This window comes from Cnephaeus nilssonii (genome assembly GCF_951640355.1).
Source record: "Cnephaeus nilssonii genome assembly, chromosome: 2".
In the NCBI taxonomy this organism is placed as follows: domain Eukaryota; kingdom Metazoa; phylum Chordata; class Mammalia; order Chiroptera; family Vespertilionidae; genus Cnephaeus; species Cnephaeus nilssonii.
In genome coordinates this window covers 3,966,101-3,979,547 of record NC_137073.1, presented here as the reverse complement: position 1 = coordinate 3,979,547, position 13,447 = coordinate 3,966,101, and the positions used below count along the sequence as shown (strand labels likewise).

Genomic DNA, 13,447 nt, shown 5'->3' with positions numbered 1-13,447 from the left:
CGCGGCACGCCCCCCCTCCAGCCCCAATGGTTCAGCCCAACGCCCGCCGCCCGCCCTCCACGTGGCCGGGCCTGTGCACTCACTTGGCGACGGCTTCCTACGTGCGTACGTCGTGACGCACGCTCCCCGCCCCCGCCCCTCTGTTCCTCCCCCGGGAGCCGCGGCAGCGGGGTTACCGGAAGTGATGATGCGCCGGCGATGGGGGGGCGGGGCTTCGGGGCGGCCGCGGCCGGTGGGCCGCGGGGGAAGAGGCGGCGGCGGCTGGGGTGGCGGCGGCGGCGGCGGCGGTGGCGGCGGCGGGGCAGGGAGTCTGGAAACGCGAGCGGGGATGGTAGGTGCTTTGGACCCGCCGGGCCGCCGTCCTTGCCAGAAAGGGTTTCACTGGAGGAACCTCGGGAGCAACTGTGAGTATGGGGGGGCCCGAATCGAGGAAAAGGGGGAGCGCTGAAGGGGCGGGGGTTGGGTACCTCCGAGAGGGGGTGGACGGGAGCGTGGAAGTCAGCGCCTTGTCTGGACTGGTTCCTCGGGAAGGCGAGGAGGCGAGGGCAGCCCGCGCGTGTCAGCCCGGGCTCGGAAAACTTAGCCCCGGCCCCCGCCTCCACCCGGCGCCGCCGGGGCGGGGTGCGGACTCGGTCCTGTGCCCGGGGAGCGCGGCGAGGCGGGAGGTGGCGGTGAACCCCAGCCCTCCGCCCCGCCCGCGCGGCCGCCCCGCCCCCACCCTGCTCGGTAATCATTAACAGCCTGGCATTGAGGGGCTCGGACCTGAAGGCCTTCCTCTGCACCTTGGCTCTAGCGGTCGCCATCGGTGCCCGAGGCAGGAGGTGGGAGGCTTTGCCTGTATCCTGGACTGTAAGTGGGACGGCGTGACAAATGGGTTGCTTTTTCCCCACTGCCCCTCACCCCTTATCCCCCATTCCCCAACGCACCCCTGGCCTCCACTGTATTCTCTGTGCTTAGGTGGTTATCGAGGTGTGTGTTTTTCTTCATGGAACTTGGTACCTTGGCCCCCTCTTGAATTTGGGGTCCAGCCTCCATCCAGATCTTCAATTAAACGCACGCTCTGTAAATGCTCGGACACAGGCTGTCACGTTGAGCACCTCTGGAGGCCGGGAGCTCCGTTCAGATGAACATTTCCCCCGTGAAGACTGGAATTCAGAGCCCTCGCAAGGATTCCTGAATGGCATCACAGCCCAGGAATCGAGGTCTCCTGCTCTGAATACTTTCCGTGTGAGGAATTTACATGGTGTCAACTCTTTCCAAAATGATTTGATGTTAGGCTAATTCTGGATTTCTGTGTTTCTCTCCGCCCACACTTCACGGTGCATTTCAGAGAACAGAAAACCCAGTATTACTTTTTTGTTTCTACACTTGGACAGTAGCGCTTCCCCCGCCCCCCTCTATTTGTGTGTCTGGCCCACAAGTTTTCAGTGACACATTCGGCTTGTACGGACTCCCTTCTTATTTAGCTGATTCTTTTTTGTATAGGTGGTCTTAAATGAGAAAATGTGACCTGTTTAGTTTTGCTGAAAACAAACCGATAACAGATGTGAAAAAATTATTTGAAGAAAGCAAAGAATGACTGGGAAGAAGGTCTCTATTGTTGTTCTGCTGGCTTTAAAAAGAAAGAAAGAAAGGTGCGCCCTCAGCCTGTCACAGTGACGTGTGATGGCTCCTCTTTCATTGTTGATATTTTCTTTGGAAATCCTCTGTTGAACCTGGAACTGTTTTCTGAAGAACTTTAAGAGATAGTGTCTAATTTGGGGGCTCCTTAGGTTAAAGAGAGCATATTGCTGGGAGAACTGTTAACCTACTCATCCGGGTCTGATAAAACAATATAATGCTTTGATTTTACAAGTAACAGCATGTTGAGGTGTTTCACAGAAACGCAACAAAAGGATGGCTGCTGCTCTCACCTTAATTGATCTGGAGTCATTGAATAAAAGGTCCAAAATTCATTCATTCAAGAAGCATTTGTGAATGGCTACTAAGGGCTTAGCTGGTGTTTTGGGCCCTGGGCATACAAAGATGAACACAAGCATAATGTCCACTCTTAGAAAGCTTACATCAGGGTCCAGGTGGGAACACATAATAAAAAAACATATAAATCAGATTTTGATGAGTGCCAAAGAAAACAAGAGTGATTGAATAGACAGTGATTGGCATGCAGTCAAGAAACACCTTTCTGAGGAGGTGACACTTGAGTTGAGCTTTCACTAAAAAAGAGCGCTGCTAAGAGGGCAGGACCTGGCAGGAGTGACTGGCAAGTTCTGGGGAGTGGGAAGAAAGGGCGAGGTGGAGCAGGGGGTGAAGGCAGGGCAACGACCAGGAAGGGGCAGCAGTTACCCGGAGCCGGTGAGCAAAGGGGGAATGCAGAGAGCCCAGGTGGGAGCGGAGGAGGCTGGGCTCACAATAGGTAGGCAAATAAGAACAAGATGGATGCTCCTGTTGATCCTTTCTATTGCCTTTCCTAGAGTCTTACACTTACTGTTGTAGCTACTGATGGGCTATTGTAATCTGAATAAAAAAGTTCCCCAGCTGAGAATGGGGAAGGAGGTGGCTGTGGTCACATGGGTCTTTTCTGGCAGGTAAATCTCAACCTTCATAATTGAATGGGTGTTCAATTGAGAGCATACCTTTTTCCTTACAGGCTATATGCTACTATTTAAAAGTGTATAACAAGTACCCCAAATGTGTTTTAGTATATGAATCCTCCTTTGCTTCCAGCTATGCATGAATTTAGGGTTGAAAGGTGGGCAAATGATAATATGCCCCTGTTGGTCTATAAAGATGACCATCAAGATCTAAGTTTAAAGTTGTTTTTTGTAGGGAGGTGGGTTTTATGTTGCAGTATTTCTACTCATGTCTAGTCTGCCTAGTGACTGATAACACTCAGCTGAGATGTGGGTTGGTGCTGAAAGTGCACTCAGTGGATCCTATTAGATAGATGACCACGGTGGGCTCAGGCCCGCTATGTCTGCATCTTCGGACTGCCATGTAACCAAAGGATGCAACTGCCTTGCCATTTGTGGGGCCATTCATTTCCACCTCACCTTGACCAGATTGTCCACTGGCAAGGCCCTCCTGGACGTGGCCCTCTGCTGTTGCCGTGAGCTAAAACAAAGGAGATGCCGTTTTCTCCTTGTGAACCCCACAGCAGTGACTAGTGTGCTCTTTGGGTGAGTTGGCTCTTTGAGCCAAGTGGTTGAAAGGCTTACGCACTGTTTGATCTATTTGTAGTAAAGTCAATATTAGAAAGAAAACCATTCATTGTTTAGGGAAATGAATCAGAAATTGAGGACTTGACGCCTGTTGTAGGTTCTAGTACTTTAGTAGCATGGGTAGGTGGACTGTCAGAACTTGAGTAGAGATTCCTGGGCAGTCTTGGGGTTACTGAAGGGGATGGAATAGAGCCTGGTACTGAATTACTGAATTCCAGTTTGAAGGCAAAAAGAAAGTCTTTTAGTTAGCAAGCAAGCGACTAGAGTGCACAGCTGGAGTGAGGCAAACAATAGATTCCCCCTCTGTACTGCAGAGTAGCTCAGGAATGGAGAATTCCTTTGTGATTCTCATCTATAATAATCTATAATAATAAAAGCATAATATGCTAATTAGACCGGACAGCCGAACGACCTTCTGGATGAAGCCGGGGCTGCCACTGCGGCTGCAAAGGCTGAGGGCAGCCACTGCGGCTGCCAGGGCCGAGCCCCTTGCATGAATTTCATGCATCGGGCCTCTGGTCCTATATAATAAAAGCCTAATATGCTAAATGTCCAGTCAGTCGTTCAACCAATCAAAGTGTAATATGCTAATGATATGCTAAGGCCACTCAACTGCTCACTATGACGTGCACTGACCACCAGGAGGCAGACACTCCCACTGGTAGGTTAGCTTGATGCTAGGGTCTGGCCAATAGGGACTGGGTGAGAGGGCTGGACATGCCCTGGAGCCCTCCTGTGATCCCTCCCCAGCTGGCCAACCTCCTGCGTCCCTCCCCGGCCCCGATTGTGTACCAGTGGGGTCCCTCGGCCTGGCCTGTGCCCTCTGGCAATCTGGGCTGAGGACCCCACCCCCCACCCCCCCGGCCGAGTGCATGAATTTTGTGCACCGGGCCTTTAGTATATATATAATTTGGCTTTGGCCTAGGTTACAGAATTTTGGACTTTGTGTCCTAATGCTGGACTACAAATGCTCTAGCCCAGTGGTTGGCAAACTGTGGCTCACGAGCCACATGCGGCTCTTTGGCCCCTTGAGTTTTTAGCAAAGGCCAGCTTAGGAGTACTCTAATTAAGTTAATAACAATGTACCTACCTATATAGTTTAAGTTTAAAAAATTTGGCTCTCAAAAGAAATTTCAATCGTTGTACTGTTGATATTTGGTTCTGTTGACTAAAGAATTTGCCGACCACTGCTCTAGCCAATAGATTATTAAACTGTCCTCTATTCATCTTCATAGCAATGGTTTATTATAACTCAAGTATGAAAATATTCTGCAGGCTGAGGTGTCATCAGCCAGTTTGGAGACTGGTGGCTCTTTTCTAATTTCTGAAGGGGGAGGATGGGTGAGAGTGGACTTGAATGCTGGGAGACCCCATTGCTTCCTACATTGGCCACTAAACGTGCTTCGTGCTTCGAGAAAGACTCCACAAATCTAAAGGAACTTAGAATCTAGGAACCGGGCTGGTTAACCTAGATTACCAGTGAATTTGTGTCTTAAATTTCAGGGACTTTTGGACAAACTACTGAAAGGTGGGCCAGTAGATGCCACTTGAGTGTGGATATTTGCATTGCCTTAGAGGTCTTAAGTTCATTAGGCTTTGCTGCTGTTTTGGTGGATGTACTGCAGGACGGACAGCTCACTGTACACTGGCTGCCAGTTGGTGTGAGGTGAAGAGGGGGTAACTCAGATGGAAACAATGGTAATTACACGTTAACCCCGTCTCCCCAGCTCTTCATAACTTACACTGGCCTCTTTGTGTCTGTTTACAGATGTTGATACCAGTGAACCTGATCAGTTCTTCCTACATGTCCTGAAGCTCGCTGCACAGTAGAACTGGATTTTAATTGAGTTAGTGCCTTTGAATTCAAATCAAGTTTCACTAGTTCTGTATCTGTTTTTCTAGGTAATGGAGGGTCTTATTTCTTTTTGGGGAACAAGGAGATTATCACCACACCTGACCATTTAACGAATGACTAAAAAGTAGAATTTAACATATTAACTTTGTGAAATAACGAGAGAAAAAGTTGGAAGTGGCTCAAACACTTATCTAATTCTTTGAAGTTGTGATGTTGAAAGTAGAAAATGGGAGGGGCAAAGTGCCAAATCATCTTTAAAATGTTGCAGATGAGACCTTATTGCAATCCCATACATCAGAATAGGTAAGCCCAGTAAGTCAGTCTTGAGTGATGGCCTCTGTTGTGGCAAAACAAGCCACCTATGGCAGCACCCCACTCACCTGACTGCAGGGCGGGGCAGGCCTGGAGCTGATGACTCCCTGATGTGCTGAGGGCTGGGCCTGCTCAGCAGTGTCCTGGGAGCTGGGCTGGATTGCTGGGTTTGGGCTGGGTTGCAGCATGGAAGCCTGGGTTGCAGTGTGGGGAAGCCTCTTCCATTTCCTCTTCTGCCCTGCTCTCCCGGAAGGCTCAGCCCCAGGACCTGGAGCCTGGAGCTCACCGTCACTGAGGCCTGTAGATCATGATCAGATGTGATGACGACTGACAAGGATCTTATAGCAACACTGCACAGGGTAGGACTTCTCATTTTTGGAGATGTTTAGCACTTTTTTGTAGCCACTGCCCGAAAGACTTGCCTCCTTATCTGATTCGCAGATTGCTTCCATTCTATCAAGGCAGCAACGTGTATAGCTTTGAGCTCTTGCTGGTTGGTGAAGGGTTTGGACTCTGCAGTGTTCACCTAAAGTGGGTTGGTGTGTGACCCATAATTTTGATTCTGAACAAGACTGAAGTCATAGCATTAAGTATAGTGAATTCAGTTAACACCTCTCTTTCCAGGTTAGGAAGAAGCAGAAAAAAGACCCTCAAAGAATCTTAGAATATATCCAGTATGTTATTTTTTTCAAACTGGGCTATGGGGACCTCTCTCAGGAGTCATTGCTAGAGTATTGTAGGGAAAGGGGGCTTGATGTCTTCCTTCCATTTCACCACATTTCGCTTTACTCTGTGAAAGTTACTTTATATTCTGTTGTATTGGTTTTTCCCTTAAGATATCAGGCAAGCAGAATATTTTGAGTCTAAAACAGGTTGAAAGCATTGATGTAGTAGGGAAATGGAAAGCTAGAAAGGTTAGTAAACTTGCTTTTAAAGTTGCACAGCAAGAAACTGGCAGCCACAGGACTAGAATCGGGCCCGCATTGCTTGTTTCCTCATTTGCGCTGCCTCGCGCATCGTCGCTGGCACTCGGTTTGAGGTTGATTGGGCCCTCGGGGTTGGTCTGTATTCCTGGTCTGTCCGCAAACGTTTTGTCACAAACTGCTGTTGTTTCGGAGCAGACTCCCTGCACCGCCTCCAGCCTGGGCCACGTGAGGCTGTCGGGTGGGGAGCCTCGCCGGCCGCCGCTGGAAGGGACAGGAGCACTCCGAGTAGGAGCCCATGTTCTTCAGCTGCTGGCGGGCTCGCTGTGGAGAACACCTTTGCAAAATGCCAAGTTGAATGCTTCCTCTTCCCAGTGACCTTCCCTGGAATCTGAGCAGGGAAACCCTGTGGAAATAACTCCAGTGGCCACCTCCTTTTTTAAAATCTGAAGCAAATTTATTTTCCGTTGAATACTCGCTTTGCCTCTACTAGATGACTGCCTAGGGGCTGCTCTTTGACAGGAGGGGAAGGCTGGGAATGCCACTGCTCTGAGGGGGCGGTCCCGGTCCATGCTGTGCTGGAAGGCCCGAGTCCTCGGAGGAGGCATTCCCCGGCTGCGACCTTTCCTTTCCTAGATGAGTGGAATCAAGAATGACTCTTCTGTGTCTCTCTTAAAGAATATTTCCATGGTTCTTTTTTTTCCTAGTCAGTTTTTCTTTGAAATAACTTGTCACTTGTCATTTACTTAAAACAGTTGGTTGTAGCTGATGCCTATGGCAAGGAGAATTTTGCTTGTGGGTTTCCTAACACTGGAAGAGAGAAGTCTGAAGACCTCTCTAGAGGCAGTGAGATAGGGGTTCTGTGGGGGGAGGAGGTGTGGACTGGATCCATAGGGTAAAGAGCACTGCCCGTGGTCCAGCGGGAAGTGGATGGAGAATGCTCACGGTGCACTTGCTGTGGGGAGAGTGGCGGGGAAGGAGTCGGCCCAGAAGGTGGCCCAGCGCGAGGGAACACCTTGCACGAGGAGGGAGCTGCGGGCCTGTGGCGTTGGGTAATCAGGGTCCTGGCCGCAGCTGCTCTTCGGGGCCTGGAGTTTGGTTCCTGGTGGGGAGGGATGCCTGAGCACACAGAGGCTGTTTTGACCTGGTTGGTCATTAAGATCAGCTAGCTCAGTGGTCGGCAAACTCATTAGTCAACAGAGCCAAATACCAACAGTACAACCATTGAAATTTCTTTTGAGAGCCAAATTTTTTAAACTTAAACTATATAGGTAGGTACATTGTTATTTACTTAATTAGGGTACTCCTAAGCTGGCCTTTGCTAAAAACTCAAGGGGCCAAAGAGCCGCATGTGGCTCGCAAGCCGCAGTTTGCCGACCACTGAGCTAGCTAGTCCCAATTGACAGCTTATGGAGCACTGGCCTAACTTTTTAGAGATCTGTCTCCTTTGACTTGATTTTGACAGAAGTTAGTAAACAAGAGGGAGCGTCATATCCCTGGGTCCATCCACATTTGCCTTAGTTCATGCTCAGGTGGTGCCTATTGTCATTTATAATGCCTGCTGTCCACAGGGATCACTACTGAGGCGTACTCGGTTCTCTCACGGGAGCTATAGTAACTGAAATAAATCACAACTAAAATGCTCAACTAAATAAAGTCCATTTTCATTCACACTTCTATAACATCCCATGTTCTCAGGTGAAATGAGGTCTTTGGTCTTCTTTTAAAGAAACGTTATTTTAACAGGTACTGTGGATCTGTCCATCGGGTCAGACAGAGTTCCTGCTGGTGCCGAAACTGGCACGCAGGGCTCTGAATCAGTGAGAGTGGTAAATCTAATGATTAAACCAAGCAGGGAAGTGGCTTCTGAGGCATTGGTTAAGTTGGTTTTAATGTGGACCTCTTTCTTTGAGGTTATTAACTATGTCATTCCAACAATTCTCTGACGCAGCTGAGTGTCCAGTAATTCAGTTCAGTTCAGTTCTGACATGAACTGCCTAGAGTTAGTGCCCACCCCACAAGTTAATGACTCCGTCTCACAGGGTTGCCCCACTTCAGAGACAAGCCAGGATTGGGGAGCCCCAAGCTACCTGCACTCCTGCCTGCAGACTGCAAGGTTCCCGTGACCACCCCAGGGGCAGGGAGGCATAATTTGCCAGAACATGTGATACAACTCAGGACAGCATGATATGCAGGATTACAGCTTCATTCTCAAGCATACAACCCAGGAACAGCCAGATGGGAGAGATGCACAGGGCAGGTAGGGATTGTGGGCACAGAACTTGCGGGTCACTTTCGGGCATGCTGGCCTCCCAGCACCTGCATGGGTCACCGGCCCTGACGCTCCTCGCCTTGGTCAGCTTCATTGAGTTACTATGTGAAGGCACAGTGGATTAACTCATTGGCATTTGGTGATTGAACTCCAGCCGCCCTTCCCTCCCCTGTGGTCTGGAGGTGGCACTGAAAGTTTCTACCTTTTAATCCTGTGCCTGCTCTTTGTGGTGTGGCCAGCCCGTCTCTGAAACTAAGGGCCCCCCACCCTGAGTCACGGAGCAGCAACTCCATGTGGTCCTGGTGAATAACAAAGGGCACTCCCATGAGTAAGAAAGTCCTAGGATTTTAGGAGCTTTAACTGGAACTGGGGACAAAGACCAAATACACATATAATCTTTTTTTATATATTAAAAGAAATACCCACCCAAGGACATGCTGAGAGAGAGAAAGAGAGAGAGATGAGATAGAAGCATCCATTGGCTGCCTTCCTGGAGATCAAATGCAAAACCCAGGTGTATGCCCTGACGGGGAATTCAACTAGCAACCTTTAGGTGCACAGAACACCCACCGCTCAACCAACAGCTACTCACTCTCTAGACCTCCATAATGCAAGAATGAGCTCACTTAGTAAGAAATTGGGTATACGGAATTCATGCTTTCTTTCACTGTGACTTTGAAAAGAGTGCATGTAGGGCATCAGTTAAGAGCGTCGGACTGCAGTCAGTCTGGGTTTGAATTTGAACCCTACCACCTACTTACCACTTAGCATATGTCAGCCTCCCTTCCTTTAAGTGTACAGTGAGGATAATCACAGTAAATCGTTTCTAGGATTCACATAGATAGTGCGTTTGAAGGATATGGCACAGTACCTGGCACATAATTAAAATTTAATAAAGTTAGCTATTATTAGCCAAATGCATGCATAGCTAAACTCACCAGGACTGGCATCTCCCAAAGGGCCAGGAACTTTATAATGTTCTCTCCCCTTACAGGGGCTGTGTGGCACAGTGTGGAAAATAAACCTGCTCTGGGCATCTGGGAGACACAGGAACAATTGTCGTGGAAACTGGCAGCCTGTTCCAAAGCCAGCCTGAAGCGCAGAGGTGGAACCCTGCCTCCTTAAACTTCCAGAGCACTCGTGGGGCAGCGATGGGGGCCAGCTCAGGGCCTGGGATTCTGCTGAGTCAGAAAATGAGAAACGGATTCTGGAGATGTTTTATCTTGGTCAGTGTGAAGGACACGGATTTATTTTAGCTGGCCCATTCTTTGAGAAGGGGCTGTCAGATACTATGTTGTGTGTGTTGTTTCTCCGAGAAAGTGAAAAGCCCAGATTCACTGGCAAAGGGCTTTCCAGCTGCTGAGGGTCACTTGTGAACTCCAGAGGCCGGGTCTCTAAGCTCCCTGTAGCTCACCCACCTGGAGATGCTACTCTGGTGGGACCATCATGTTGGGACTAAGTCCTAGATTCTAGTCTGGACTCTACCACCACTTACTGTGTGGCTCTTGGAGTCTGTTTGCTTAACTGTGACTTAAAGCATTTTGGACTATACTATGGAAAGCAGTAAGAAGTTTCCTCAAAAAATTAAAAATGGAACTGCCTTAGGACTCGGTGATCCCACTTCTGGGAATTTATCCGAAGAAACCCAAAACACTAATTCAAAAGGGTATATGCACCCCTATGTTCACTTACAGTAGCCAAGATTTGGAAGCAGCCCAAGTGCCTATCTATAATAATAAAAGCCTAATATGCTAATTAGATCGGACAGCCGAACAACATTCCAGATGTCCTGGACAAAGCCGCGTGGTGGGGGCCGAGGCAGAGGCGGTTAGGGGCGATCAGGCAGGCAGGTGAGTGGTTAGGGCAGGCAGGCAGAGGGGTTAGGGGCAATCAGGCAGGCAGGCAGCCGAGTGGTTAAGGGCGACCAGGCAGGCAGGCGAGCAGTTAGGGGCATCAGGCAGGCAGGCAGGTGAGCAGTTAGGAGCTAGTGGTCTCAGATTGCAAGAGGGTGCAGGCCAGGCTGAGGGACATTCAACACCCCCCCCCCCCTGCATGAAGTTCGTGTACCGGGCCTCTAGTAAGTAGATAACAAAATAAAATGGCGATGGTACATTTACACAATTGAATACTACTCAGCTGTAAAAAAAAAAGAAGGCTTACCATTTGCAACATCATGGAGGGACCTGGAGAGTATTATGCTAAGTGAAATAAGCCAGTCAGAGAAAGACAAATATCATATGATCTCACTCGTCTGTGGAATCAAATGAACTAACAAAATAGAAACAGATTCATAGGTACAAAGAACATGCTGACAGCTTTCCTGACCTGTATTTATCTTTTTTCAGAGGTAAAAAGTGAAGGGATTAAGCAAATAAAAACTCAATGGTATGGTGATTACCAGAGAAAAGGGGAATGAGTGGAGGTAGGATAAGGTAACGGGGAATAAATAGTGATGGAGGAGACTTGGCTGAGGGTGGTGAACACACAATACCATGTACGGGTGATGTGTTATTGTATACCTGCAACCTATATAATTAGCCAGTGTCACCCCAATACACTTAATTTTATAAAGAGCACCTGGGACTAAATCACTTCCTCGTCGTGGCTGCGGCTCCGTTTGTGTTCGTGTGCTGCTGATGGTACACGAGGTGGTTTTTGGGTGGACGCTTGGTTTACTAGTTTTGTATTTGTATGCAGAGGAATGAAAACAATGCATGTTTCCGTGACTCTCAAGGATAGTGTTGCTTAGGATGATGGCACAGTGGGTCTGACTTTCTTGTTTTTAAGGAAAGTAGTACGTGAACAGAGTTGGGTGTTAAACACATATGTGAGATCACAGGTTATGTAGGAATGGTGAGATCATTTCTAAGGCTTCAGACTCGGAATTCTCATGCCATATCCTTCAAATGCATGATCTTACTGAATCCTGAAAACTATTTACTGTGACTATCTTCACTGTATGAAGTCTTTGTGGGGATGGGCACAGTGTGAGCATTTGGATTTGCTGAGTGGATTTAAAGACCCTCCTAACTCAAGCAAACAGACAAATTTCTGTTTGTGCATTTATGGTGAAAATACCCATAAGTAGATTGTGTAGCATTTAAAAATATAGATGTTAGTAGTGGTAGCTTTTTTTAAATAATGAAAAAGGAATAATATTGCTTTCTCTTTCACCATGAGAATTTCCCCACAACCTGGACTGCTCTTTAGTTCCTTCCCGTCTTTGGGGTGGGAATGCCCCTGGTACGAGTTAGGGTTCTGGCGTGTTCTCTTGGGTGGGACAGAAAGCCGCCCCCTCCCTTGAATTCTTCATGTACTGTATTCCAGGTTCTGGAAGGCCGAGACTCTGCCCCCATTTTAGTGACCTGTACATTACTTCTTGTTGGTAACTGCTTTAAAGGTACAGTGGGCTGTGAGCCCTAAAGTGAAGTTAAACATCGGAGACAAGCTTTGTTTAAAATTCCATTTCACTTTCTGTCATATTGCTTGAAAGTCAGCATAGTGGAGGTCTTGAGAAGTAAAGTGAGCAGTTGTAGAAATGAAACAAACTTCTGTGGGAGGTGCTTTCTTTTTAAGTAAAACACCAGAATGAAACTGAAATCTCAGTTGTGTAATAGGTAAGATAGCTGCTTCCAGACTAGTCTATGGCTCTTGACTTTGTTCCCTAGACATTTTGTGTGTATCTTAACACTGTAATATTTCATTATCTACATTTGGTGGTTGGCCTGTGTTCTGCAAGTGATTTTGTTCTATAATTACTTTGGCATAAAGGGCTATGCATCTGGTATAGCTCCTTGTGATAAATTAATGTTTCAAATTGTAGTTTTAAAAGATTGCTATAAAGATGTTTCCGATGCTGCTATCTTTCTACACCATGTGCTATCTAGTCAAAAGTAGGTAAAAACGGAGCAAAGTGCTAACAGTGGTGTAGCCCAAAATTTTTCTCCTCCTTCATTACTTTAATACAAAGTTTTTACTTGATTTTATAATAAGAAACTCTCAGGTTCCCCACCTGAGTGGAACCTGTTACAAGCCACAAGCCCTCACGCTGGAACTTTGGTTTGTCATTCATGCTGTCTTATCTCCTGACCTGAATTGGTGCATTCAGAAAGGGAGAAAGTCTTTACTTGAGGCTGTGTTTGCAGGATTAAAAATCTCTTTTCTCACTGAAAGCCACTTCATGACATTCATCCTTTGCACAGACCCACAAGACCTCCGTACTCAGGTTTCTGAAATAATCCATTCCCCTTGGTGCAGGCATTAGTCATTATTGATAGACTAGAGGCCAATGCACGGAATTCTGGCAAGAGTAGGCCTTCCTTTTCCTGGCTGCCAGCACCGGCTTCCCTCTGGCACCTGGGACCAGACTTCCCTCGCAGCCCCGGCTTCATCCAGAAGGATGTCCGGTCTAATTAGCATATTACACTTGTATTATTATAGACTAGAGGCCCGGTGCATGAAAATTCATGCACTGGTGGTGGGGTCCCTCAGCCCGGCCTGCCCCCTCTCACAGTCCAGGAGCCCTCAGGGGCGGGAGGCAACCTGGCGATCAGGGGAAGGTGACACCCCATCACACCTCTGCTGCTGCCACTACCAGCCCCGCAAGCCTTGGCCGGCCCTGGTTACCTGAGCCTCAGGCGACCCTGGGCGACTGGGCACCACCATCTGAGGCTTGTCTGCGCCTCGGGCCGGCCCTGGGCGGCTGGGGGGCTGAGGGGACGAGGGGACTCCAGAGGCGGGCAGCAGGGCTGAGGGGACTGGGCGCCGCCATCTTGTGGCTATGGGTGTCACCATCTTTGTGAGCTGGCAACCTCTTCAGGCAGTCAATTAGCATATTCCCTCCTTATTGGCTGTGTGGGCACTTCCA

At 48.4% G+C, this 13,447-nt stretch overlaps 1 protein-coding gene across 4 annotated transcripts in view; it reads left to right on the top strand.

Annotated features, from left to right (window-relative positions):
* Window positions 1-190: 190 nt before the first annotated feature.
* The window catches only part of DCUN1D3 (defective in cullin neddylation 1 domain containing 3), a 37,047-nt gene continuing 23,790 nt past the window's right edge, over window positions 191-13,447 (top strand). The window contains exons 1-2 of one of the 4 annotated variants that reach the window (XM_079759852.1): window positions 191-404; window positions 4,987-5,065. The gene's annotated coding sequence lies outside the window, so the exon portion shown is untranslated. The other 3 variants (XM_079759853.1, XM_079759850.1, XM_079759851.1) reach the window with 3 other exon arrangements.